The following is a 25,689-nucleotide window of genomic DNA, read 5'->3' as shown; positions in this document are numbered from 1 at the left end:
TAGCAGAATAATTCTCTCCTGGTATCACATTTATTCAGAATCTTGCATTATTTTTCTAAAAACTCATTGCCAGTTCTTCGATTATCACCATTCAATCAATCATATCATGTAACTATCACTAGCCTATCAATTCTTACTTTTGTATGTACCCATAGTAGTCACGACTATGGTAATTCATATTTTCTGACATATTTTAACCTATATATATGGCTCACGGTTGAACTGTGGAGTCCTTGATGCTCTTTGAGCTTGGTTGTTTGCTTGCATATGTTTCATTACTCATTAGATCAGTCCTAATGAGTGTAAGGTTTGCTCCCTTGTCATGCCAGGCTTGGTGAGGGTGTGGTTTTTCTGTTCGGTACTTCCTTGATGACTGTTTTCTGCTTGATTGATTTTCTAGTTTTAATTCCTGCTTATCTGGGTACTGTTTCCTGGGCAGGAAGTGTTCTGACCTTTTGTTTCCTCCTTAGCTAATACCATATTCATTTAGATCTACTATATGATTTCCCTTTTTCATTCTTTCATAGAAAATGAAAGATTATCTTTCTCTAATGTATTATTTCATATTCTCTTATATTCCTAATTGCGATCTTTGTTATGCAATAGTTATCATTAGATGAGCCCACATCTATTAATCTCTGGTACCCATCATAGATTGGGTCATTTGAGATTTTTATATTATTTTTTTAGTAAAATTGAGAACTTGCAGGTTATGTATCAACCTGCACATGATATTACCAGCCTTAGTTGCACCTGAATCACACCTAGCATACCCTGATAATGGTAAGGACATTTGGGGCAATTTTACTCCTTGAATACTCATGCAAGTTATCATCCTTAATGTAAGGATGTAATGTAATATGATGGTCAAGTTCCATAGTCTAGGAGATATATACTCTGTGCTGATACCAATTCAGAATGCCAACTCAGGAAAATAAAAATATCTAGGAAGTAGAGCATATTAACAAGTTTAATTATGAATAAATGAAATAAGTTCTTCCGAATTGTGGAAAATCTGATGGCTCCATAGAAATTTCAAAAGTTGATATCCCTTTTAAATAGTGCTGCTTAAAATTGAAAGTCAACTGTTCCCCAAATGTCAATATTCTTGTTTGTACTTTATCAATATGTCTATAATATAATGCCTATTACATATGTATGAATAATAGGTCAACAAAGATAGAAGATGCATATTTTATATAATTAAAATTATGAATTATGTGTGCACATGCTAAATGCTTGTAAAAATATACAATTCATAGATAATGATATCAATCATAAGTATTTGTGAATGAAAACAATGTAGCAAAAATAAACAGCAAATTGCATTGAAATGAGAAAGCAGAGATTATTTAGTGCCATTGAAATCTCAATCATTCCATCATTGCTAAAGGAAAAGAAAATTAATCTGATCTCTTTGGGTTGCAGTTTCTTAATGGGGATGCCAATAGAGAAAAGCTCCTGCGACTTACTACCATACTAGTCTTTCTCACTCTTCCTGTGGTTATTCACTCCGACCGATGTTTTTTCATCTGTATGTCCTTTTTTTAGGACTGGAAAATTCAAATGAATTATGGAAGTAAAAAGCAGATAGAATGTCTCACCTGCTCCCTAAGTTCCCTTGGAAAAGATAGGTGCTGTGGTGAAAAAGCAACCAGCAACAAAAGCAGAATTAAGAATGGTTTGCTAAAAATGAGAAAAGACAACATTCTTGCCCGAAAGATCATGAAGGTCAGACTTTTCTACATGCTTATCTGTTTTTCCCCTCTCTCAAAGCTTTCTTATTTTGTTTTAAAAACCAAAACTTTTAAAGTCCTACTTATTGTCTAGAGTACTAGGTACTGAATGTCCAACTCAGTGAGTTTCTGTATAATTTTGAACAAGATTCATGAGAATTATCTGTAAAAACCTCCATTTGATGTCTTCTCCTTTCAAATATTTGAACCTGGCTTTCTTGCTCCACTAGATCTCACTGCTTCACTTGCCAGGAATACAGACAGTAGTTCTCATAAATATGTCTGCATCTCAATGAGAAATAAATCTTTCCTTAAGCCTTCAAAATATGCCTGGGGGCCCCAAGATGGAAATTTCAAATAAAGCTGAGCTGAGCATCATTGATCTTTTACTTTTCCAGACACAGCATGAATGCAAGAATTGACCAACTGATTCAGTTCCCTATTATACCAACAATGTTGCAAGCCTCCCAGTGTTGTCTGCAATGAAATGTTTTCATACTCATAATTAAAGACAAATGTGTTGCCTGATATATAACATATGAAAATGTTACGTACTTACTGACCAGGCACAGAGCAGAAATACAAGCTGCTTCTTTTAAATTACTGGGTTAAGCACTTGTTCAAATGATATATTTACATACATATTCAAACATACTACTCTTGCAAAAGGTATCAAGAGTAGGTTCTGCTTACAGTGACTTCATAGTTTGGCTCAAACAACTAAAGGAAGTTCCATTTCAGTGCATATATATTTCTCCATCAGTATATATGAACCCATCTATTACCAGGGATCAGAATGCAACAGGTACAATGGCTGTGATGAGTAAACTCCTACTCTCTTATGTAAGTGAAAGTTGACACTCTGTTAGTCAGTATGACATAGTGCAGTGTTTCCCAACCTTTTTTGAGCCGCGGCACATTATTCACATTTTCAAAATCCTGGGGAACATTGAGCGGGGGGGGGGGGGGAGTTTGGACAAAAAAAATCTCTCTTCCTCCCCTTCGCTCTATTTCTCTCTCCCTCCCTCTTTCTCTCCCTTCCTCTTTCTCTCTCTCTTCATCCCTTTGTTTCTCCCTTCCTTCCTCTCTCTTTTGCTCTTTCTCTCTCCCTCCTTCCCCCCTATGCTGTCTCTTTCTTTCTTTCTTTCTTTCCTTTCTCTCTCTCATTCTGTCTCTCTTGCTATCTCTTTCCTTCTCTCTTCTTTCCTTCCTCTCTCTTTTGCTCTTTCTCTCTCCCTCCTTCCCCCTTCTTGCTGTCTCTTTCTTTCTCTCTCTCATTCTGTCTCTCTTGCTGTCTCTTTCTCTCTCTCTTTCTTTCTCTCTTCCTTCCTTCCTCTCTCTTTGCTCTCTCCCTCCTTCCCCCTCTTGCTGTCTCTTTCTTTCTTTCTCTCTCTCTCTCATTCTGTCTCTCTTGCTATCTTTCTTTCTTTCTTCCTTCCTCTCTCTTTCTCTCTCTTTCTCTCTCCCTCCTTCCCCCCTCTTGCTGTCTCTTTCTTTCTTTTTCTCTCTCTCTCTCATTCTGTCTCTCTTGCTATCTCTTTCCTTCCTTCCTTCCTCTCTCTTTTGCTCTTTCTCTCTTCCTCCTTCCCCCCTCTTGCTGTCTCTTTCTTTCTTTCTCTTCTCTCTCTCTCTCATTCTGTCTCTCTTGCTATCTCTTTCTCTCTATTCCTTTCTTTCTCTCTGTTGTTCTCTCTCTTCCTTTCTTCTCTGCGGAGGCCGGCAAAGCTTTTTCTGGGTAGACTGGCTGGGGGATAGGGCGCGCGCACACGCGCGCACACGCACCCCCAATATTTCAAAGAACCTTCTCTGACCTCCACTGTGAGAAGGTTTTCTCCGAGCGCTCGCCGCCATTGCAGCCACCACTGCGGGAGGAGCTGGAGAAAGGGGCAGATCGGGCGGGCGGGCGTCAGCGGTGAGAAGCCAGGGGCGCGAGGGGAGCTGAGGCACTGGGGGTGGGGGCAGCCGCGGAGCCGGCCTCCGCACTTTCATCGCTCCCCACCCCAAACTCCAAAACCAGCTCCTTACGCGGAAGAATTAAGCACTCCTTTTTCCTGCCTTCCTTCTTTGGGGCCCAGCAGGTTTGTGCCGGAAGCAGGAGCCGGGGGACAGCTGCGAGTGGGAGCTCCAGGTCTGAGGCACCGGCAGCGCCCCGCCCAGCTGGAGCTTCCCTAGGAGCTTCACGGCACACCTGCCCGTGTCTCGTGGCACACTAGTGTGCCGCGGCACACTGGTTGGGAAATGCTGACATAGTGGTTAGGGTATTGAATTAAGAGTAAATGGGCTGGGTTTAAGTCACCCTTGGCCATGGAAGCACAATGGGAACTTTTGACCAGTTGCTTTCTTTCATGCCAATTCTCCAAAGTTGCAAATGAGGATAAGATAATATTTAAGATAAAATACATTTTACATATAGTATATTATATATATTATATAAAATATAATATAATATAATAATGGAAAACGTTGGCCTGAAAAACGCAACTGGTCTAATAGTATATACCACTGTTCTTCCCAAAGGAAGTCTATTTCCAAGTAAGGAAGAAAATAGAATAATTGCGAGTTGCAATAAAGATAATCAAAGTCTTGCAACAAAGCAAAATCTATAATCTTATGTGGCATGTAGGTACTCATTCACTTCCGACCAGCTGTTCAGCGATCACCAACAAATCTCAACGAACAAAGGCTCTGTCCTACACATTGGCAAAAAGAATCAGAATACCAAATACAAGCTGAATAAACAAGATCTTGCAGATGACCCTCATTCTTTTAAAGATCTTAGTATACTCATATAAAATGACCTAAGCACCAAAGTCCACTGCAACAATATCACCAAAGAGGCTTTAAGAGTTGTTAACCTAATCTTACATAGCTTCTTCTCTGGTAATATCACACTAATATCCAGAGTCTACAAAACATTCGCCAGACCAAACCTTGAATATAGCTCATCTGTCTGGAACCCATACCACATATCGGACATAAATACATTAAAAAGTGTGCAGAAATACTTTACGAGAAGAGCCTTCCACTTGCAACAGAATACCTTAAGCAACCAGACTTGAAATCTTGAGCTTAGAAAGCTTAGAACTTCGGCATGACCAAAGCATACCTCATAAAATTATCTGCTGCAACATCCTTCCTGTCAATGACTGCTTCAGCTTCAACCACAATAATACATGAGCACACAACAGATACAAACTCAAAGTGAATCGCTCCAAACTTGGCTGAAGAAAATACGAGTTAACAACAGAGTGGTTAATGCCTGGAACTCACTACCCGATTCTGTGGTTTTGTCATCAACCCTCCCCCCAAAAAAACTTTACCCTTAGACTGTCCACTGTTGACCTCACTCGATTCCTAAAAGGTCAGTAGGGGCATGCATAAGCGCACCTGTGTGCCTCCCGTCCCTGTCCTAATGTTCCCTCTTATCAGTAACCATCTTATGTATACAATGTTATATCTATATTACAAATATGTACTTGACAAACAAACAAACAAACAAACAAACAAACCTACCTGGGGGCTACTTACAACCTGTATTTGAAGTTACAATAGTCAGAACCCCTCCAAGATTGCATGGCTGAACTGGGCCACATTTATGGACATTTGCAGTGTCCCATGGCCATGTGACCATGTTTTATGATGGTTTTGCAAAACATTGGCATTTACTTTATTTATGGCAAAATTGCAGCCAAAGCGAACTTTGAGGATTATCTGTACATGGCATTTCTTCCTAATTTTTCCAAAATAGCAACTCTGTTGGGTACACTGATCTGAGGGAGGGGATCTTAATTTTAATCAGAATTGATCAAGGGCAGGGACTTGGTGATCTTCTAATCCAACCTCTTGCTATAGCAGGAGACCTATGCAGTGGTACCTCTACCTAAGAACACCTCTACTTATGAACTTTTCTAGATAAAAACTGGGTGTTCAAGATTTTTTTGCCTCTTCTCAAGAACAATTTTCCACTTACAAACCCGAGTCTCCAAATCTATAACTGGAAAAGGCAGGGAGAAGCCTCCATGGGGGCCTCTCTAGGAGTCTCCTGGGAGAAAACAGGGCCTCCACCCTCCCTGTGGTTTCCCCAATTGCATGCATTATTTGCTTTTACATTGATTCCTATGGGAAAAATTGCTTCTTCTTACAAACTTTTCTGCTTAAAAACCTGGTCACGGAACAAGTTAAGTTCGTAAGTACGGGAATGAAAGAAAAATGCATCGAGCTCTTCTGGACCTTCTCCAGCTTTGAACTTTGCACCATGGTTTAATTCTGCTGTATCTTTCTTTTATTGTCGCCCCCCCCCCATCCCTGCCATCAACAAGCCAGCCAGCCAAATCAGTTCGGCTTGAAGGCAGTGGGGAGCAGAGATCCCCGAACTAAGGGGGGTAGGAAGGAGAGCCAGATGGGGCTCTGGAAGATCCGCAGCCTGGGGAAGCAGCCGTGTGTGGCCGAGAGGCAAAAAAAAAAAAGGCCCAGCTAGGCAGGCAAAAGGAGGCTCGGACTTGGCACTGACAGGCGTGGAGGAGAGTGGCTGCAGATATTCTGGGTGCAGGAGGTGACCACTGTGGGTGCTTAGGGGAGAAGTCTGGGGGGTGGCGGGGGGGGGGGGAAAGGAAGATTTCCCCATTGGCTCGCTGCCCCTTTCTCACCTCAGTGTCGTAGGAGGGCCGTAGCAGCAGCGGCGACAGCAGCAGCAGCTGCCACTCATGCTCACTTCTGGTTCCTTCAGCAACCCGCGATGCACTGAAGCCGCGGAAGGTGAACCATGAAGTGGCGAGGGATCACTGTACTGTTTGCTGGGAAGCAGAGTCAGATTTTTTCCCTTGTTTTCCTCCCCCAAAAGTAAGGCTCATATTGCAGTCTCTTAGACTCCGAAAAATTCAGTACACACACACACACACACACACACACACACACACACACACACAATACCTCTATTCAATAAACAGAATGAAAAAAGATACTGTGTTCTTTTTATCAAAAGGAGCATTGTCAAGATGCCTTCAAATGATTTTAAGATTACACTTTTTTAGTTTGGCAAAATAAAGATAAAGATCAAAGAGTAGCAATTACTTTGTTCCAAACTGTTAGGGATATTTCTATTCAGCCTTGATTGTCACTACTGACAACCACATAGCTATTTTCTCCAAAATTCTGAATGTTTCAAAGTTCCAAAGAGGCTTGTCTGCTATGCAGAACAAACATTCCGAGGTTTTTTGTTCTTCCCAAAGGACAATCTATGCACCAGTTCCTTGACATTTAAACATGAGGATTCTGATATGAAGAATTTAAGGATGTGCAAAATGTTCTGGGCCAAACTATTCCTTGTTCAGAATAGCAATGCACTCACATGGCCCATGCCTAAACTCAAACTCAGCGGAACAAACTAAGTTTGATTTGCTCTATGCACAGAATGAAAATGAGGCTGTCTGTCACAGGCCAAATAAGAGGAAATGAAGAAAATCCAAATTCAGTAGCTGAAGGAGGAGAAAAGGGGCTAGGGAAGTGGGATGAAATGGTGGAAGATGCTTTTCCCCATGGGGGAAAATGGTTGAGTGTAGTAAGGGAGGGAATAGGCAGGTAAGAGAAAGGGCTGAGGTATTATGTGGTAGTAACTGTGTAAAAGAAATGGCGCGATGTCAGCCAGTTTTGACTTATTTTCTCCATTGGTACTTTTTTTCAGCTTTCTGGGATTTGTAGCTGGCCCAAAAAGGTTTATCAGTTCCACTTAAATTTAGTATTTTTAGAGTTAGAAAGAAAAGCCAGTGGTAGATGAATTCAATATCCCCTTTAAATTTATTCATATTTTGTTTTTCATAGACTTTTGTATATAAATGTTTATTTTTAAGTAATTTTGCTAGGTTTAGCTAGATCTTGCTACTTTTCCTTCAGGAGTGCAGGGTAACATACATAATGTCCCTTCCTTCCATTTCTCCCCAAAACTGCACCTCCAAAATCACTTAGTAAACTTCAGTGGATGATAAAGAACTTGAACATGGGTTTTTCTGATGTCTGTCCAATTACCCCAATCACAAACCAAGGTGGGACTCAGTTTTATATTCTCAACACATTTGAATCTTAAGCTTCCTTTCCAACAAATGATTAAATGATTCTGTCAGAACCACAAGGACTCCCAGTTTGCAAGAAACTGAACCATGTCAGTCACAGCAATCTTCCATCTTTTCAGACTACATCAAAGGTAAAATGCAAAGTCCCTGTGAGTTTTACTCTGTTAGTTGTTGCCGACTATAGGGGGTGGCATTCATCTCCATTTCAAGTCCATTGAGTCAGCGCTATTAGAAGACATTTCTGTAGTCATGTGATAGTATAATATCATGGATCACTGTTATCTTCTCCCAAAAGTGGTACCTCTTTATCTACTTGCTAAAACTAAAACTGCTAGGTTGGCAGGAGTTGAGATGAGGATGAGAGATCACTCTACCTTGCGGCGCTCGGGTCTCGAACCTGGGTTGTCGACTTTCCAGCATCTTAACCACTGAGTCACTGTGCCACCCTAGGAAATATCAAGGCCGATCCTTAATCCTTGAACTAGTGAGTAACAAAAAATTCATCAATTAGGTGCCACTGATAGCAACAATTTTTGTTTGTTTTCTGCAATTTACTTTACATAAAAAATAATATAAAATAAGTAGTATGTTATGCTTCCACTAGGATTAACATATTTTGTCTTTAACCCAGCCAACTGCCAAGAAAGAACCAAACTATAACTATAGCCACCTGTGTCTGCGGAGAAGGGCAGCCTAGAAATCCAAATTATAAGTAAAATAAAATAATAAACTGTAAATTCACTGATGCACCTTGTACTATCTAGTCACAAAAACTTTGTCAAGAAGGACAAGAAGAGGGAATTATTTTGAATTATCCTTCAAAGATTGGAAACAAATGAATCAATAGCTGTTCTAGTTTTTGTTTTTGTTTTAATTAGACTGGAATAAATTTACTTTATCTAATGCCTCCTGGAATGCAAATGTCAACAATTCTCAGAATTTCAACCAGCAAGATTGTATCATGTTGGGTAAGGCTTCTCAAGAAATCCCAACTCTTTGGACTTTTGTTTGAATAATCTGTTGGCTTTCTTTTGCATATAACAGATTGATATAAAACAAATTCATATTTTTTTAAAAAGGTAAAATAACGGTAAAGTATTTGCTGCCCTGAGTCCTCAGAGATGGTGGCATATAACTGGTCTCTGGGACATGTGAGGCAGAAGACATTCCCATAAATAATCTGGTCTAATGCATGTAGGGCTTTATAGATAATAACCAATGTCTTGAATTGCGTTTGGAGACCGATCGCCAGCCAGTGCAGCTCATGGAGTGCTGGACTGATGTGGGAATATCTAGGTATGCCCAACATGGCTCTCACAGCTGCATGGTAGACTAATTGAAGTCTCCGAAAGTTCTTGAAGGGTAGCCCAAGGTATATTACAAATACTCTGAGAGAGGTGAAAATAATGAGAACTCTAGCAAAAATCTGCAAATAACTTTTTTAGTATTTGGCTTAAAAAATAATCTGAGGCAATATTTTAAAGGAAAGGTTTTTGATTTACTACTACGAAGGTTCAAGTAAATGTTGTGTGTGTGTGTGTATATATATATATATATATATATATATATGTATGTATGTATGTATGTATGTATGTATGTATGTATGTATATATATATATATATATATATATATATATATATATATATATATATGACGGTCTTGGTATATTCGGGTTTCTTCCCGTGTAGGATTTGGAAATTTCTGGCAACGTTTCGACAAGGTCTCACTCGTCATCTTCAGGCTGGTGTTTCTGTCCTTGTTCTCAGGCGAACACTGCGAGACCTGAGCTGCCTTCCTTCTATAAATACCAGTATTTATAGAAGGAAGGCAGCTCAGGTCTCACAGTGTTCGCCTGAGAACAAGGACAGAAACACCAGCCTGAAGATGACGAGTGAGACCTCGTCGAAACGTCGCCAGAAATTTCCAAATCCTACACGGGAAGAAACCCGAAAATAAAAATTAATGTAAGTTATTGCATTGCGCTAATATTTATTCACAAGTCTATTAAAGTCATGACATCACTCCATGAAGAAAAGATTATATATACACAAATACAATAAATAAAGTTTTGAAAACAACTACTGAAAGAACAGTAGCAAACCTCTGGACATTGGTCTTGCTATCACTGAAAAGCTAAAAAACGTGAGAAATATTGTAGAATATTTCTAAAATAAATATCTTTATTAATTTTATAGCAGTAAAAATGGCAAAAAAAGGGGCATTCCAAGGTTCAGAATAATTTACTGCTGCCTTTTCCTCCCCTATTTTTCAGTGTTATATTTTAAACCTTAACATCATTACAGATCTCTCCTTATACATCTAACCAATATTTCTATTATACAATTTCCAATTTTTCCCCTTAACTTCAGCTGCTTTCATCCCACTAAAATAAGTTTCAAAGGACCAATGCATTGAACAAAAACTTCTATGGACCAACGGATATCTGAACCAAAAGTGAAATCAATCCACTACTTTAGTGCTATTTTTAAATTTGTTACATCTATTCATATTAATATTACAAGTAGTCTTTTATTTACGACTAGCAACCGTCTGAACTTATAAAGGAGTTTCCTGGGAGTATTTATGACCTGGTTCTAAAATTCTGATGACACTGCCCCTTTCTACAGTTATGTGACTGTATGTTGAGCAACCAGCCCATTGTTATGGCCTTCTGAAGTATCCAAGGAAGTATCATATGATGACATTTTACAATGTCTTTTTTTCTGAACACGGGCATTTACTTTCATTTTTTAAATAAAACTTACCCATAAAGAACCAGTAGTTTGCTCATCAACTGCTGGAAAAGAGATTGTAAAATTGGATTGCTCATGTGGGTGCCCAATTTATGATCTTCATAACTTATAGCTGTGATACGCACAGGGCCACCATCAGGAATTTTGGGGCCCCATACAGCCTAAGTGTCTGCCCCCCCGCCATTTTAAAACTATTTTAAGTCGCCAAGCCACTCCATCCCACGGGGATCATTTCCCGCTTCACGCCAAGCGAGGCGGTCCCATAGGCCAGTGTTTCCCAACCTTGGCAACTTGAAGATATCTGGACTTTAACTCCCAGAATTCCCCAGCCAGCGAATGCTGGCTGGGGAATTCTGGGAGTTGAAGTCCAGATATCTTCAAGTTGTCAAGGTTGGGAAGCACTGCCATAGGCTATTTCAGGAACTGAGTTAAGCCGATTGTGTGGACTCGTCCAGGAGAAAGAAAGAAGCAGGAGTGACAAGGGAAAGAAAGATCCTCCTGGCATCGGTCAGGCGGAGCGAGGCTTATTTACGGCTCCTTGGCACTTCTCCCTTCTTGTTGACAAAAAACCATGTGCTTTCTAGCGAGGTGAGAGGGGATCCCACAACCGGCAGCCACCGGCGAGGAGCTGGAAAGGACGAGGGGAGAGAAAAAGCAGGGTACCAACAGTCAGGCGGGTGTCTTGAGGGGGCACTCCCATCTGGAAGGAAGGGAAGAAAGGCGAGGGTGAGCTAGGAAGGAAGGAAGGAAGGAAGGAAGGGTAAAAGGGCCGAGCAAGAGAGGAATGGGTGAATGAATGGATGGAGGATGGGAAGGAAGGAAGGAAAGAGGGAAGGGACAGGAACAGAGGAAGGGTGCAAAGGAAGCAAGGAAAGGTGAAAGGGGAGAGTAAGAGAGGAAGGAGTGAAAGAAGGGAGTGAGGGAGGAAAGAAGGGAGGAAGGAGAAGGAAAGCAAGAAATGGAGGGAGGGAGGGAAGGAAAGAAAGGGGGAAGGGACAGGAACAGAGGAAGGAAGCAAGGAAACTTATGAAAGGGGAGAGTAAGAGAGGAAGGACTGAAGGAAGGGAGGGAGGGAAGAAGGTAGGAAGGAGAAAGAAAAGAAGAAATAGAGGAAGGGAAGGTAAAAGAGAGAAAGAAAAACAGCAAGAAAGAAAGCAAGAAAGAGAATGAAAGAGAAATAAAAAGAGAGAGGGGGAATGAAAGAAATGGAAGGAGGGAAGGAAGGAGAGAAAGCAGGAGAAAGAAAGAAAGCAAGAGAAAGAAAAAAGAATGAAAGAGCAAGAGAGAAAGAAAGAAAGAAAGAAAAAGAAACAAAAGAAAGAAGGAAAGAAAGAAAAAGAAAGAAAGAGAATGAATGAATGAGAAATAAAAAGAGAGAGGGGGAATGAAAGAAATGGAAGGAGGGAAGGAAGGAGAGAAAGCAAGAGAAAGAAAGAAAGAAAGAGAAAGAAAAAAAGTATGAAAGAGCAAGAGAGAAAGAGAAAGAAAGAAAAAGAAACGAAAGAAAGAAGGAAAGAAAGAAAGAAAAAAGAAAGAAAGAGAATGAAAGAGAAATAAAAATAGAGAGGGGGAATGAAAGAAATGGAAGGAAGGAAGGAAGGAGAGAAAGCAAGAGAAAGAAAGAAAGAAAGCAAGAGAAAGAAAAAAAGAATGAAAGAGCAAGAGAGCAAGAAGAGAAATGAAAGAAATGGAAGGAGGGAAGGAAGGAAGGAGAGAAAGCAAGAGAAAGAAAGAAAGCAAGAGAAAGAAAAAAAGAATGAAAGAGCAAGAGAGAAAGAGTGAGAGAAAGAAAAAGAAACAAAAGAAAGAAAGAAGGAAAGAAAGCAAGAAGGAAAGAAAGAAAGAGAAAAGAAAGGAAGAGAATGAATGAGAAATAAAAATAGAGAGGGGGAATGAAAGAAATGGAAGGAGGGAAGGAAGGAGAGGCTCACTGAGCGGATGCATGAAAAGAGGGACCTTGCCTCCCCCACGCGCCTCACCCTTCCCACCCGGCCGGCCACGCGCACTTACCTGCTCCCAGTGCCAGCAGCAGGAAGGTGAGCGAGTAAGCTAGCGCCCGCCCAAAAGAAGCCATTGGCTCCGGGCGGCGAGCGGTGTTCACGGCCCCCCCCGAATCCTCGGCCCAGCACCTCCGGAGGCCGAAAGGCGCTGCTCTCTTGCCCTCGCAATCCTTGGGGGACACACAAGGCCGGCGGAGAAGCCGGCCAGGCTCAGTCCTCTCCCGGCTTCCCCAGCAGCGCAGCTTGGCTTCCGGAGTGGAGGGCCAAGTCACCCCCGCGCTTTCTTCCGTGGCTGCGATCGGGGCTCCCTGCCTGTCTGCCGGCCTCCCTGCCTTCTTTCCTCGCGGGGGTGGGAAGAAGGTGCGGGCCGCGGTCAGAGAAGCTCCGCAGAGGCGAAGTTTGGTGAGGTGTCTCTGGTCCTTTTGCTTTCCTTGGCGCGCTTTTCCCCATCGCAATCTGGGTTGGGGAGTTTTTGGCGGGCACCGCCCCCCCCATTTTCCAATTTGGCCGGGCCCGGTACGCCACTCCCAGTAGTACCGCCCTATCGGCGGCCCTGGATACGCAAGTACCATTATGGTCATAAGTTGAGGACTACCTATAATGATTTTCTTCCTACTTTCCCAATTCTCGGGATAGTATGCAAAGTTGCTAAAATCAGCATAAGACAAATTGTTTCAGTATTGGATTATTCTTAACAAAACATAAAAATAGGAAAAATAGCTATGTAAAATGTGTTTGTATTACTGAAAATCTATTTTCAAACTCTACTTCAAAAAGTGGATAAGAGTTTACAAACAGTCTTAAATCAGTAATATACCCAGAAAGTAACCAATCCAAGTCTCCAAAGATACAGAATCATACAGGAAGCCACAACAATGAAGTCCCATTTTAGTCAATATGTCTTCAAAGGTTGGTAGAATGAAAAAAGTTATGAAAACTTATTTCTTCTGCTGTAACAAATTAGAATCAATATACCGTCCAGAGAATGGACCTAAAAATTATGAAGCCATGTCTTTCATGTTGCATTATTAGCACTTACCATATTTTTTGTAATATGTAGGGTTGTTTTTTTTTGCCTTATCCAATGGTACCACTTGTCCCAGGCTCTATAGAAATCTGTATTGTTCTTATTTTGTAGTTCCATAGTCAATTTGGACATTTCGGCATACTCCATAATTTAATTAAAAGATTTAAAGTATTTGGAGTTCCTTCTTGATTCCAGTACTGTGCATATAAGGTCCTTGCAGCAGTTAAAACATGTATTATGATATAGAAATCTTCCTTTTTAATATTTTGTCTAGGGATTCCTAATAGGAATAACTCAAGTTTTAATTGGATATTTAGTGCCCTAATTTGGTCTAGAATTTTTTAATTTTTTTGCCAATATCTTTGGGTAATTTTACAAGTCCACCAGACATGGTAATGCTTTTTCCTTATATTTCCAGCATAATGGGGACATATTTTGGTATATTTTAGCAAGCCTGGCCAGTGGTAAATGCCATCTGTAGAACATTTTATACTGATTCCCTTTCTGCGTGGTTGCCATTGTATATTTATAATTTATCGTCCAAATTTTTTACCATTCATTTAGATGGATTGTATATCCAAAATTTTGACCCCAGGCAATCATTGAGGTTTTAACTATTTCCTCTATTGTATCCTGCTGTAGTAGATTATTATACATTTTGGATATTATTTTCTTCTGCGGGCCAAAGCACTTACCGTATTTTTATACTCTTTTCCTTCCCATACCATATATGCGTATGTCTCCTCCCAATCTGATGCAACTTTACACGGGGCAAAACCCGAACTCAGAACAATATCTCTCTCTCTCTCTCTCTCTCTCTCTCTCTCTCTCTCTCTCTCTATATATATATATATATATATATATATATATATATGTGTATGTGTATGTGTATGTGTATGTGTATGTGTATGTGTATGTGTATGTGTATGTGTATGTGTATGTGTATGTGTATGTGTATGTGTATATATATAATGTTGTTAATTCAACTACATTGCAAGTTTCATGCTTTCCCTATTCCATGTACAAGGCCTACAAATAAACACTTTGTACAAGTAACATGGTCACAGATTTAATACATATTTGAAGGAAATGTATTCACTTTGTTTCATTAGTTAAACCCGAAAGAAGAAGGTCATTAAAGAGCAAATAGCTCAGCTTAGCAAACATGAACTGTCAGATTTGTACTCTGAAGATTGATAACGCTACCTAATAAGATTCTGTGCACACAATTCTTTAAAAATGTACAGTTGCAGTTGAACCTGAAAAAAATATATATTTCTGACATTTTAATCTCTAAACACAGTATTGTATAATTTATGGTATTAAACACTGGTGAATAATATTCAATTGAATAATAAGGTAAGAAAGTATATACATTCATTCAGAATCACTAATACAGGGCAGTTGTCATCAAATGAAAAATATCTAATTTTTAATATATTGTGCAAGTTGAAGACGCTTATGCCTGGCTCAGCTCCTTTTAAACCATGTGTCAGTAAGAATCATATAACACTGTGCTTTTAAGATTTACAGAGACAAACACTTCATCCTGTTACAAGAGCTAAAAAACCAGATGGGACTGTCTTGACTCACCTCATTAAGCACTGGGCACATTGAGTTACAGCAAAGTATTGGTACAGATTGAGCAATAAAATAAAAGGAATATATGTATCAAGAAACCCCTGACTAGCAGAGTAAGAAAGCAGAACAGAAGAAGAGAGGAATAAAAAACCACAAACACCTAAATTAGACAGCTTCATTTATGACACAGTAATGTAGAAAGTCAACTAATTAGCTTAACCAAATAAAATAATATAAGCTACCAAAATGATAATTCTAACAGGAATATGCACAGACCACAGAAATTTAGTTTGGGACCCAATTAGATAGTTTGCACAGTTGCCAACTTGAGTGGTCTGTGGGCAGAAAAAGAGGATATAAATTGGAATAATAAATGCCCCGTTTCAAGTTGGATAGTTATTACCTACTTAAATCAAAATTCAAGCCTCCCCTTAATGAAAATGAGAAAATTATGAACAGTTGAAATGTCAAAAAGTAGCATAATATTTTAAGATGCAATAAGTATTTCTGAGGCTATGACAACCATCCAATTGACAGAAACAAATGCAGGATTTTTTGAATCAAGCTTCTATGAGTTCTGCTTTTTATTTTAGAAAAAATGTCTGCACTGTTGCGTAGTTTGGGAAATAATTAGATGAAATGGCCACAAATAGCTGTCCCACACGTGGAGATAAGTCCTACCATATTTCATACAAATTCTGAGATAAAACTAATATTTGAAAGGACAAAATATTTCATTAAACCATTTTGTCTTCCACAAACACTGTTTAACCGAATATTTCAATGTAAATTGCACAAATTGGTTAATTTGGGTAAGAAATCTGTAAATTACAAATCAAAAGGAGCAGAGATCTTGGGATACTTTTTAAGACAATTAAATTATATTTGTTGGGAAACCAGTGGTTTAAGAAAGCCTTTTGATTTGAGCATGGTTCTTAACAACATAATACAGTATTCATTTAGCAATTATTATGATTTGATGAAAATCTTCTAGCAGTTTTCTATAGCCATTTGAAAGAAGGACTTCATCATGTCTCTATGGTTTGGAGAGAAACGTTGCAGTGATGGGAAGGTCAACCTGTCAATCAACTGGCTCAATTTCTCTATGAAAATTTGAAGAGAATATTGTAGTTTTTGCAAACAGTTTTTGTATGAATCCAATCTTTTGAAGCTTTCATCAATTTCTCAGTTCAATTTGGGGCATTTGATGTACATATCAACATATTCCAAATTCAGTCCAAATTTCCTTCATTTTGAAGTTTTAACATAGCTCTTTATATATTGTTTTTTGTATTGATAATGAGTAACAAAATAATCAAAGAACATTCCAACTTTTGGCAAATTTCTGTTATTTGAAAGGTCTGAAGTTCTGTCGCTCTATGCTTTCCTAAAAGGCAAGAAATGAATAACTTCTGATCTTTAAAAGAAAAGAAAACAAACTTAACTGAACATATTGCATTCCAGATGCTAGGGCAGGGAGATCAGCAAAGAAAGGGAAGTTGTTAAAAAGCATAGGAAGAAAGATACAGTGCAATACATTCTAAGTGCAATTCAACTTGTTCCAAGCATTCTCAAATATATTACATAGATTTTTTTAACATAAATAGGAATCTAACGGGGTCATTCATGTCACATTTATTAGAATATGATGTGGCTTTTTTTAAAAAAAAATCCAGTCATAAAAATCCACAAAGTTGAGCAGGCAAAATAAAAACTGTGCCCTTGATGAGGGATCTGCCTCATTCTTTATGAACATAAAGGATGTGCCTTTGTAATAAATTTCTGACTCATTAAAAGTGTGAAATGCAATAATGCCAAACAAGACACATCATTAAAACTGACAAACCATAAATCTCATGCCTATTATATCTCATGTGCTCTGAATTATTGTGAGACGAAGTTGAGCATTTATTAATAGTACACACCAAACTTTACACCAAAAATGTTTTCCTGGAAATATGTCGATTGGCACATTTAGATGTTGGACGAAAACCTTTAGATCAATTGTGTTAAGTCATTATTTATATACTGAGGGAACACTGGACACAGGTTCCACATTTAGAGGATTTAGCAGAAGTCTAAAACTAGGTTGCTCAGTTTTAAATCAAACTGTGTTATCTGGTTTATACTAATGCACATTTTTTAAGATCTAAAAAGCAAATAACAAAATTATAGTAATACTAATATCACCCTAGTATGTTAGTAAAGAAGACATTAATACAGTTACAGGCTACAATTCCAGAGAAAGTCCATCTTCAAAACTTCCAGTAGTAGTAGAGAAAGTCCATCTTCAAAACTTCCAGTAGTAGAATTAAACACATAAATATGAAGTTAATAATCCTCATTTTCTATGATACATTTTTATGGGCGTGAATCATAGCAAAATACATAGAAACCTGGAGTGAACCAATATTCTAATGCCATGATTGTTCAAAGCCTGGAATAGGGAGAATTTTGTATGCTTTTAATAGATTGATTAATTGTAAAGTAACCTACAAACTGGGAAATCAGTAAAAGTATACAGAACCAAATTAAAAGTTTTCTTACTGCTAGACTTAATATTAGTTTAGCAGATCCTTATTTGCACAATTCCTATTCTGACATAGAGTCCTGGAAGAAAACAGTAAGTGTCATACTGTTTGCATTACATTAAAAGGCAATCAGGAATTCAACAACGCTTCTGGAGAGCAAGAGAGTCACAACCAGAAATTAACATATAAGAATTGAAACAAAAAAAATAGTGGTGGCAGTGGGTTGGGGAGAAGAACAGAGTTGCCATTTGCCTCTTTGAAATAAGCTTTGGTGAACAGATTCAGAACAGAATCACAGAATTGAAGAGACCTTGGAGGTCATGTAGTCTAACCCCCTGCTCAAGCAGAAGGACCTATACCTGTAATGGCAAACCTATGGCATGTGTTCCAGAGGCGGCATGCAGAGCCCTCTCTGTGGGCATGTGTGCCATTGTCAGCTGATCTTCTGATTTCCTCTGTGTGCATACCGGTCTTCGTGGACACTGGAGCACAGGAAAACAGCCTGAAAATGGCCCAGAAAATGGTCAAAACAGACAGATGTTGCTGTCCAGCTGGTCTTTGGGTCTCCAGCACTTGGGCACACACATCTGCATGCATATGCATGTGTGTTCCAATTTGGACATTTGATGCCAAAAATGTTCACCATCACTGACCTATACCATTTCTGACAAGTGGCTGTCCAAACTCAATTCAATCAACAACACAACAGCTATAAGCAAAGTACTTTAGAAGCTCTGGAATTTTTTCATGGAAGATGGTAGGTTAAGCATATACAGTGGTACCTCTACTTAAGAACTTTTCTAGATAAGAACCAGGAGTTCAAGATTTTTTTGCCTCTACTTAAGAACCATTTTCTATTTAAGAACCTGAGCCGGGAAAAATTTCCCAGTAAATTTGAGAGCAGCACGAAGGCCAGGCCAGTTTCCTGCCATTTCCCCTTTAATCCCAGCCATCTGGGCTGCCAGAGAAGCCTTTCGGTGATGCTCAAGGAGGCTTTGGCAGTCCAGAGTGAACAAAGCATTTTCCTTTCTCTGGGCACTTGGACAGGGAATAAACCTCTGCCAACACCCAGAGAAAAGAAACGCTCCCTTCTCTCTGGGCAGCCGAGGAGTCACCACAGTGAAGGAAAGGCACCAGCTACAAAGTGAGTGAGTGAGAGGAGAGGGGAGTCCTTCAGCATGGGAAGGAAGAGGCAGCAGGTAGCAACAGCAGCAGCCAGTGTATGGGAGGCAGTGTATGGGAGGTAGCCTCGTGCCGGGTGTATTGAAGGCGCGTGCTCCTCCTTGCCGCCTCAGAGTCCCTCCCTTTTTTAAGCCTTAAAGTTTTGGATTTTTTTGATTCCCCTCACCTCACCTTCTTCCTTTGGCAGCGACTCTCCTCCTCCTCTTCCCACCCAAATTCTGAGCTTTTATTTCCTTCCTAATGGGTTTGCACGCATTATTTGCTTTTAACATGGATTCCTATGGAAAAAATTGCTTCTACTTAAGAATGTTTCTACTTAAGAACCTGGTTACCGAACGAATTAAGTTCTTAAGTAGAGGTACCACTGTACACTGCTCAAAAAAAATAAAGGGAACACTTAAACAACAGAATATAACTCCAAGTAAATTAACTTCTGTGAAATCAAACTGTCCACTTAGGAAGCAACAATGATCGACAATCAATTTCACATGCTGTTGTGCAAATGGAATAGTTGTGCAAATGAAATATTCAATGAGAATATTTCATTCATTCAGATCTAGGATGTGTTATTTGAGTGTTCCCTTTATTTTTTTGAGCAGTATACAGTATTTTGCTTTATTATCAATGGCAACATGGGAACCACCAGCAAACTACTCATGCCTTTGTAGCTAAAGTTATCTAAAAGAAGGTCTGTTTGAGTCACGCTTGACTCAGCAACTTTATGAACAGGTCTGTTTAGTTTCCTTGTCAACAAGATTTAAATGGTTTGCCATTGCCTTATTCTGAAATGTTTTCTTCAACTTTCCAGTTTAGCCTACAGCCTTCAGATGCAACTATTAATCTCTCATGAAAGTTCTAATCAGATCTGGCCCTATTTAGCTGCTTAAGATCAGTTAAGGTTGGTTAGATGCTGCTGCTAGGCAGCCACAAATTAAATGGAGAGTTTGTCACAGCACACTAAACACCGAATCCATTTAAATCCATTCTATGTTTACTAATGATACGGTTCACAGAATTAAAAAAGCAAGTGCAACTGGTTATAGCACTAGTCTTCCAAATGTGAACAGTTTCCTGAAATTAGGAACAATTACATAAGCACAGTCTGGTAATTTTTTAACAGATTAATTATTTATGGTTTTCTTTCAAGAATGATTAATGACTGCAACATAAATTAATGTATCAGATTTTTTTTAACTTAACGTGATAGTGTGTTTTTTCTGTCCCACAAAGAACTGTTACCTTTGCTTCTCATTGATAGTTGATTTCATAACACAAGGAGAGAACTTTTAGTCACCAAATGAATAGTAGTCACTGCACATTAGACAATTAACTTGAACAATATTCATTTTAGAAAACTTGAAACAACAAATTTAAAGGCATTAGAGATTACTTTGAGGCATTTCAGATTTTGTGGGATCTATTTTCCTGGATTCTAAATTCCAAGAATTAGCTGCAGATTGATAGTTCTGATTGGTGAGTTCCACCCAAGCATTGTTCATTGCAACAGGTTCATTTAGAGGAAGAGGGACTGTTAGTGTAGCTCCTGTTTGGGAATCAAGTACTCTCACTGACTGATTTTTTAAAAAGCTATCAGATCCTATCTATGCTTCACCCATAGTACTATGCAGATTGCTCAGTTAAACAGATTATTTTTTTAAAATGTATCTTGGCTGGTTTTCAATTCCATTCATTTCTCCCCTTTTCAATATTTATTACAAAACCAGTTTTTTATAAGTTATAAGTTCAGCTATTTTGAGTGTCCACACAAAGAAGATGAAATCAATTACAGTAATTTTAAGTCCCACTACAAACCAAACTGTCAAAAATGATTTTAAATATGGTACATAAATGCACCGTCCTTATGTTTCTCTTACTAGTATCATATATATAAACATTGTTATCTTTGTACACTACCAATACTTACTTGACTAACTAACGAACCAATGAACCAACCAACCAACCAACCAACCAACCAACTAACCAACCAACCAACCAACCAACCAACCAACCAACCAACCAACCAACCAACCAACCAACCAACCAACCAACCAACCAACCAACCAAACAAACAAACAAACAAACAAACAAAGGAATGTGACCTAGTACTGTATTTGTAGGATTGAAATATTAGGTCAAACCATATAGCTCTATTAAGTATTTCTAAACTTATCCCAAAGTTGTTAGTCATTATACTTTCTAAACAGGTTAAGGTTAAAAGCATATATGAACTAAATAGTGATGACCAATCTTTATTTTAAGATTAAACAAATGTCGGTCTAAGCATTTATATAATATTGGCTAGTGTAATGAGCATTAGGGGATTCATACGAAGCTTGCTCAGTTACAGAATCTGTATAATGGCAGACTCATCCCTGGAACAATTTGAAGCAACAAGCCGAGAGCACATCTAAACACATGCAGAGTTTCTTTCTCTCAGAGATACAAATAATTAATGTTACCAACCAATCGTCCAGATCAGGACAGGTGACTACTAGTCAAGTCTGACCCAGGGGCAGTTGGGTTGTAAAAAACGAGAAGTGAATTACTGTACAGTATTTCAAAAGGCAATAATGCAATAAACAAGTGCCAGTCCCTGTAAATTTAATTAGTGGTCTTCCAGCTAATGGGAATTTAAGTGACCTCACCCCCTCAGATATGAACAGTTGAAATATGTATATAAAAATAGAATAATACTTTAAGATACAATAAATACTCAGGAGGCTATGAAAACCATCAAAGTGACAGAAACAAGTGCAGGATTTTTGGAATCAAGCTATGGGCTCTGCTTGTTATTTTAGGAAAGATTCCCCCAAGTCTTTTTTCTCTAAGGCAAAAAGGGGAAGGGGAAGAAAAGTGAATTCGGCACTGCCGTCTGCCTTGAAAGGTAACGTTAAGTAGGCAAATTAATTCGAAAGCGTTGTTTGGTTGGGGGGGGTGAGGGGTTAAGAAAAACGAAATCAATGCACTGGCCGCTTTTAATATTTCGTAGGTCCCCCTCTCTCCGGTTTGCCAACGGCCTCTTATTTTAATTTATTTTAATTTTTCTTTTTTTAAAGTCACAAATGTTTTCCTGAAGCATCCGCTGAGAGGAGTTCCAACTCAGCCTTGCAGGTCTTTTGGCAGGGAAGCTTCTGAGCCGGCGAGGAACTTCAGTGACACAACATTCAGACACGCACCCAGATTTACACGTGGACTTCACTTCCCCAAGACTTAACCGCGTTCAAAGATCTGGCAAAGCATTCAGCCCGAATCTCAACACCCACCCCCCACCCCAGGACGAGTCTCCTTTAAAACGCAACCCCCCCCCCTCATTTTAAATACCGCCCCCCCCCCCAAGCTTCTTCTTCTTCTATTTATTTATTTTATTTTTGCTTTCTCCCGGAAGAGAGAAAGTGGCTCTGCTTAGCCAAAACAAAAAATCACTTCGCGGGTTTTGTTTTTTAAAATCGGGTTACCTCCTCAGGAGCCATGGAAAGCCGCGGGTTTTCTGCTGCAGGACACCCAACGGGGACGGCGGGCAATTGTGGGATCGGCGTCAGGTTCCCGGAGCTTGAAGCGGGCGGGCGAGCCGGGGAGGGGAGAAAAAAGCAGGTCGCTCTCGCTCTCTTCCGCCTGCTTTCCACCCCCACCGTGCGAAGAAGGCGGCTGCGGTACCGTCTCTGCCCCAGATAAACGCCTCACACCACCACCACCACCACCAGCAGCAGCAGCCACCTCATGATTCAGTCAGTCAGTCCCAGGGACCAGAACCGGCGGAGAAGAAGAGAAACGGAGGTGTGGGGGGGGGGACGCTGAGAGGTGCTTGGAGGAACGCCAGCCGGGCCGACCTCCCCCCCCTCACAACTCCCGCGCGCGGAGTTCATTAATGGATGCATGACTTCTCGCGCTCCTTTTTTTCTTTCTCCCCCACTCCCTCCCCACTCGTCAAGGAGCGCGGCGGGAGGGAGCCGGAGCGGGGGGAAAAGCCGGCGCGAGCCACTGAAGGGGGAAAAAAACCAAAAAAAACAACCGTCCGTCTACATGCCACAGAGGGCGACTCGCCGCTCTTCACTCCTTTGCCCGCTCCCCCCCGTCCCACCTCCTTACCCCCCCCCGCCCTCCACGATTGGGCTGGGCTGCCAAAGGAGCGGTGGGAGGAGCTTGGGGAAAGCAGGTGACTTCCTCGACCGCCCGCGCTCGAGCTGAAAGGCGGGCAGGTAGAGGCGCCCGTCCCTGCCCCTCCCTCCTCCCTCCTCCTCCCTCAGTTTAGGAGAAAGCGTCCCCGGGCAACGCCTGAGGAGGAGAGGAAGGAGCCCGAGGAGAGAAGGGGCGGGGAGGGGGGAGAGGAGGAGGAAAAAGGGGGGTAATGGCGCCTCCGCCTCACCTTCTGGCACGCGAGGCCGCCGTTTTTTTCCCACGGGGGGACTGTGGGAAGGTCTCCACAATTCACCCCCAAATGGGGACGCGGGGTGTATGTGAGGGGAAAAGGGGCGGTTCCAGTCCCCGAGCTGTTTCTGCAAAGGGCGTCCTTTGGGGGGTGGGGGAGAGTGAAGAGTTTGCGAAGGAGTAGTAGCGGTTGTAGGAGCTGGGAAAGCGTCGCGGTGGGAGAAAAAGGGTGGAGAAATGGGGGGCGTGTGGGGGGGGGAAGAAAGAGAGAGAAATAGTAGTTAACGTGCGCGCAGAAAGCCTTTTTGCACGAAAGCAAACTCACGTCGTGGCGTCAGAAGTCAGTCTCGCTCACTCCCGTCTTCCTTGTGGTCGTGGGTTTTGCTCCTGGGTGACGGCAGGCAACCCCTCCCCCCCAAATCCCAAGAAACGTTTCGAGGTGGTTGCCGGCTGCCTAAAGAGCATCCTTTGCAAGAGGGTCTTTCGGCGATCTTCTCTCTCTTTTTTTTTGCAGTTTCGTTCGCAAATAAATGCTCCTCTGGTCAAGGAGTTCCAGCGCCGAGCCGATATTCGACAATCGCGATCAATCCCGGGTCATTGCCATTCCGACCGAAGCAGCGTTTGACTTACACAATCGGTAGATCAGAGTTTCCAAAAGGAGATTTAAAAAAAATAAAATAAATTGAGATCCCATTTCCTCTCGTTCCGAGAACAAGCCGGTAGGTGGATAAAAGTTAAGCCGCCTTTCAGTCCTGTTAAGCTGTCAGTGGCTTCATGACACACAAGCATAGCGATTGGTTTTTGGTTCCCCCCCCCCTCTTGGCAAGGATATATTCTAGGAATTTGTTTCCTTCAGCCTACAGATTGGGTCTGATTCAGCTTAACTTTTCCCCCCTTTGAGTTCAAGCGAGATCAGATGCTTTCAGAGGCTGGCATCCAGCTACCCTGTTAAGTGGTGAAGGAAAAAAATACCAGGTGGAAGGAGAGGTTTACTGGACAGTCCTTGGCTTTCCTTGTAGATAGGCAATCAAGTAGGAAATGAACAGTTGTGATGCTGCCAAGTTCAGGTGGCAGATTTGTTTCTTCCAGATAGGTGGAATTAGGACTTTTCTCTGACAGCCACCTGGTATTTCTACCATTTGTCCTAAGAATGCCATTTGTTGCATCTCATCCATATATTGTTTATCTGTGAGAGAAGGTGCTCTTACCTTTCAATCCAGCCCTGATCCCTTGAGTAAACTGAATACAACTTTTTTTTTTTTAGTCTTCTAGTTCTTAGCTTTCAGGCGTGGCCTTGGTGTGGCATTAAAAGGGCCATCTCTCTGTCTTCAAAATCACTCTGATAGGTAAATCAACATTCTCTTAGAAGATGAACTAGCTCTGAAGGCACAAGTGCTAGACTAAACATATTGGAGAAGGGGTACAAATACTACAGTATTGTGAAGTGTGGGTGAAACCATGTGCCGTATTTTAAGGGGTGAGTTTGGGTAATGGATTTTGGAGGAGTTTGTTTGGTATTTCAGCGTGATGGTTAAGCATTTTAAAAATTATTTCCACTCCAGAATAGCAAGAACTAGTGCCTTCAGTTGCAGCAATGTACAAAACCCGGTTGGGTTGCGAATGCCGGCAGCTCTGGCATTTCTTCTTTTTCCTCCAACTACATACCTGGAAGATACCAGATCAATAGTGGGCGTCTCGCAGTTTGGCCCAGTTCTACAAACAGGTAGCTGCGGCTGCTGGAGGCTCAGCTCACCCACCCAGGACCCTTCTGCACATGCATAGAAGATTCATGTGTGGGCGCAAACTAGTAGCAACAGGATTTAGAACCCACTACTGCTATTGTCAAGATAATGCCATGTTAGCCTACTAGATAGGCTAGTAGAAGAAGACTACTATATACTATGTCATCAGTATTTGAGCAATCTTTCAGCCTACAGTATGAGAATCTCCTATTCTCCTATACTTGGCCAATTTATTTATTCCTACACTGTTCTAATAAATTCCATTGAGTGCAAGGAAACTATTCTGTCCTTTGGGCCAGTATCTTCAGTTAAGGGACAATGGCAACTTTTTAATATAATTAGTATAAAATGACACATTTTAAGGATTGATTATTGAGCAATAAACTTGCATTTATTTGAAAGGGGTAATATCTCCAGTATTGAAGCAAACCTATGATTTAAAGAACCTTAAGTGAGAGTAGTAGAGTAAGACATTCATAAACATATTGCCTGCTCTAAAATACAACACATTTTTCACCCAAATCTTTAATAGAGATGATTAAAAATGCATGATAGTCGAATGATCTCATAGAAAATGTTGTGCTTATGTGGGACTACTGATCCCTTGATGAGGTGTTCATGTTCTGGTGTCAACTTTTGATAATGGTATTGCAAGACCATAAGATTTTACTCACCGTACTTTAGGGAAGGGATACATGCAGCTATG

The 25,689-nt window shown here is 40.5% G+C and overlaps 1 protein-coding gene across 5 annotated transcripts in view; it reads right to left on the bottom strand.

Annotated features, from left to right (window-relative positions):
• Positions 1-24,021, bottom strand: part of HS3ST1 (heparan sulfate-glucosamine 3-sulfotransferase 1) — a 116,926-nt gene extending 92,905 nt beyond the window's left edge. Inside the window, exons 1-2 of one of the 5 annotated variants that reach the window (XM_070752428.1) lie at positions 22,332-22,928; positions 8,176-8,247 (exon numbers count right to left, since the gene is read on the bottom strand). The gene's annotated coding sequence lies outside the window, so the exon portion shown is untranslated. Of the gene's footprint in view, positions 1-8,175; positions 8,248-14,638; positions 16,551-17,026; positions 18,197-22,331; positions 22,979-23,566 lie in introns of those variants that run through there. The other 4 variants (XR_011559174.1, XR_011559175.1, XM_070752427.1 and 1 more) reach the window with 4 other exon arrangements.
• Positions 24,022-25,689: the final 1,668 nt, after the last annotated feature.

This window comes from Erythrolamprus reginae, chromosome 5 (assembly GCF_031021105.1).
Source record: "Erythrolamprus reginae isolate rEryReg1 chromosome 5, rEryReg1.hap1, whole genome shotgun sequence".
Classification (NCBI taxonomy): Eukaryota; Metazoa; Chordata; class Lepidosauria; order Squamata; family Dipsadidae; genus Erythrolamprus; species Erythrolamprus reginae.
Note: the sequence above shows the minus strand (reverse complement) of the source record. Positions and strands in the feature narration are given on the sequence as shown.